The 3770-nt window shown below is 38.6% G+C and overlaps 1 pseudogene; it reads right to left on the reverse strand.

Annotated features, from left to right (window-relative positions):
* Window positions 1–707: 707 nt before the first annotated feature.
* Window positions 708–1326, reverse strand: LOC150018319 (nascent polypeptide-associated complex subunit alpha pseudogene; annotated as a pseudogene).
* Window positions 1327–3770: the final 2444 nt, after the last annotated feature.

The raw sequence follows: 3770 nt of genomic DNA on the forward strand, positions 1-3770 counted from the left end.
TTAGCCATAATTTGTTTTGTCTATGATAGAGAGGTTGAAGAGAGAGAAGTCCCCAAATTTTATTTTCATGTAGGTTTTCTACAAAAATATGCTATTCATTTCAATACCCATGTATCCTCCCAAAATGCTTTTGGGTAGGGCTTCCAGGGGCTACTTCAGCAGTGAAAGACACATGCTGATCTCATGACAGGAACTGAAAACTTGTTTCTGTTTTGGCCACACAGACCCACAGCCCTGATATTCTCAGTGTCACAGAACAGGAGAGAATTTAACATCTTGGAATATAAGGCCTGAAGGCAGAAGTGTTGAAATGGCCTTTAATCCCAATTAAACAGACACTGGTATTTTCCCTCAGCATTGTCGTCAAGCGTTTGTTCAGTCTTTGAACATCTTCACTGACCAGAAACATACTATCACCCTGTGTAGCTTTGACTCTTAGAGAAACTTTCCTTACATGATTTCCAGACTATCTCCCTGTGATCTTCACCTAACACTATCTCTTACACTGCCCACTCCCCATATCCTCTACAGTCTCCTTTTCTCAAAACAAAGCATCATTGGTTCCTTTTTTAATCCCACATTTATTCATGATAGAAACAGTACAAATTTCAAACCAAGCTGCAGTTACTCTTTTGAAGCATCAGAAAAGTTCCCCTATTTTAGATGGTTGTATTGTTAATTCCATAATAGCATTTACAATATTATTATCATTGTTCTAAAGTGCTCAGACTGCCTTTGCTCTCAACAGATTTGCTTTGTGACATGACTAACTCTATGTTCTTAACTACCACACCTGTTTCGTCAACCTCTGCCTCTTCACTCTCCTCTTGTACAGTTGGGTCTGTGGATTTTTTAAAATGTTTGAGACAGGTAGCTTCACCTTGAACTTTGAATTTCTTGGCAGCTACTAGCTGGGCTTGCTGAGGTACTCAATCTTGACTTTACCAAAAACTGCGTGGGTATCTGAAGCTGGGCTTTTGTGGACTTTGGTTTCATGATGACAAAAAGGATATTAGATTTTCTGATAGTGACCTAGTAACTCCTGTAAGCTGTTGAAGATCCACTTTGGACATAGCCTTCTATGCTTTTTTTCCTCTCTGGCCCTGTTTTGCTTTACTGACTGGTTTCTCATTGATTTCAGCCGCTGCTCATTGCGTGGTTGCCTGTGTGGAATGTTGTTCTTCAAGCTCTGGTACTGATTCATCACTATCAGATTCTGTTGCAGACTCTGTCTAAGCCTGGGCTGTGGCAACGCCTACTCAGCAGCAGAATGGTTTCTGTGGCTTCTCTGGCATTTTGTGTAGTAACACGGAACCAAGATGGCATGATGGCAGAAAGAACCTTAAGTGTTCTTTAAGTGACTTGATCCCCTTTGACTTTGAGTGTGTCTCAGTTGGTTTAACTCTGATCTGGAACCCAGAACTGAATATCTTTCTGTTATGATTCTGAGCAGTATGTCCATCCTTTTATTAATTCTTGATCTCTTGATCATGTCTTTGTGTTAGAATCATGAAGTGCTAGGGAGACAAGGATGAACTAGGTATAGTTTAATTGTAATTGAGCCCAAACTATGAAAGAGAGAACAGAGGTATAAATATAATTCTAACAAAATAGGAAAAGTCTGTATAAAATAATATGAAGTCATAGGTGAGAAACATTATTTCTGTTCAAAAACTAGAGATAAAATAAAAATCTGATTTTTATTTGCATCTCTCTGACAGCTAGTGATGTTGAGCATTCTTTCATATGCCTATGGACCCTCTGTATATCACCCTTGAAGAAGTGTTTGTTCAGGTCCTTTGCCCATTTTTGAATTGGGCTGTCTACTTTGTGTTGAAATATGTAAGTTCTTTATATATTTTGGAGGTCAATCCATTAACAACACAAACAAATGAACAAAACTGAACAAGGAACAGAGTAAAAGTTATCAGGGGAGAGGGGAAAGAGGGGAGGGAGAAAGGGGGTAAGTAGGGTAAAGGTTTAGCAAAAGAACTAATATAAATAACCCATGAACATGGACTACAGGGTTGGGATGGACTGTGGGAGAAGGGGTGGGCTGGGTACGGGGTAGCAATGAGGGAAAAAGTGGGACAGTTGTAATAGAAAAACAATAAAAATAAAATTAAAAAATAAAAATAAAAATTTGAGTATGAATAATAGTAAGAGTTAAAAAACTAACAAGAAAGTGAAAGACAATGTAAGCAAGAAACAAAAAAGCCTACAATTGTAAATGTACATTTTTAGGACAAACTCTTTTCTGAATAAAATACCCCTATTAACAAAGCCTAAAACTCGTTAGTTTTTTGTAAGCTGTGTATCACATTGTTGACTCATATTAGATTTACTGTCCATGAGATGTTCTGACAGGAGAACTTGTGGTGAGGAAACTAATGACCAGATACTTTGAGTAGCTAAAGGAATTTAGAATAGATAATCTGAAGAAGGATATTATGGTTGAAACTTTCAGATATTATTTATCTATTCAATTATTTATTAATCCAATTAAATGTTTATTGAACATCTGCTATGTGCTTGGCCCTGTGCTAGTATTGAATATCTAGTGATAAAAAATTAATATAAAGCAGTCAATACCAATCTTTCTTTGATGGAGTTTACAATCTGTTAGGAAATACAGTCATTAGACAAATAACTACACAAGTACATACATGTTTACAAATTAAGATGTGTTTTACAAGAAAATAACGGATACCATGAAGAATAATACTTAGGGGTCTATAACATTACGCATAATGTAGAAGAAGAAGGTTCAAGTCCAGTGTACGAAAGAACTTTATAAGGCAGTGCTATCATCTAGGATAATGGTTTTAGGTGCAATGAACTCCCCAACATTGGAGTGTTCATGCTGAGTGTGGGTGACAGTTGATAAGGATGCTGCAGAGATTGTTCTCTCAGTGGGTATAAGATTGGACTCTCATTTCAGGTCCTAGAAAGCCTGACAAGTTGACAACTGGATTAGTGGACTTTCGAGAGGTGGTCACTTTAGGTCACTTAACTCCCAGTCTCTTCCACCTGGCCCCCAGTTGGAATATAAGGCAGGAAAAAAAATCTGTTATTTTTTCCTTTTCTCTGCCTATGAAAATAAAGATGACCAACTTCTCCAGTATGTGCTTATTCTTTCTACTGAGGTCACATTAACTTCAGATAGCTGGCTGCTGGGCTTCATAGAAAAGACCACAGGACCTACAGTTGGAAGAACTAGATTCTAGTCCTAGCTTAGCCACTTATGGTTTAAAGCAAGTTGCTTAACACAGTTAGTATGGGATTGATATCAGGGAGCTTGGTGGTGAGGCAATTGCCTGTCTGGTTATCATTTCTACCAAAGAGAGTTAATTTCCTGTAGTTATGTTCTTCTGCCCTTCCCATTACCCATCTTGCATGTTTCTCACCATGGCATAGATCATGGCTAGTGTTTCCAAGCTTTCATTGTTCCTCTCTGCCCAAGATGAGTTTTTACCAATGGCAGGAAGTCTCAGGTGAGGCAATCCCAGACTGCAGTTTGATTAGGTAATTACCTAAGCCTCAAAGTGCTTCTACAGAGCCCTGTTCTGACTTTGGGTGCATCTCCAAGGAAGTGACATGCAGCACCAGCCCCAAGCCTCTGTGGGCACCACCTTGGGGGTATTATGAGCAAACCAAAGTTTACTTAAAAGAACTCCAGGATGCTGAGAAATCTCGCAGTTGGTGAAACACAGGAATGTTTAAGCTGCAAGTCAGGAGAGGAATAGGTAGGCCATCTGAAAAACAAGAAA

This window comes from Furipterus horrens, unplaced genomic scaffold, assembly GCF_987537825.1.
Source record: "Furipterus horrens unplaced genomic scaffold, mFurHor1.1.pri manual_scaffold_2, whole genome shotgun sequence".
Taxonomy (NCBI): Eukaryota; Metazoa; Chordata; class Mammalia; order Chiroptera; family Furipteridae; genus Furipterus; species Furipterus horrens.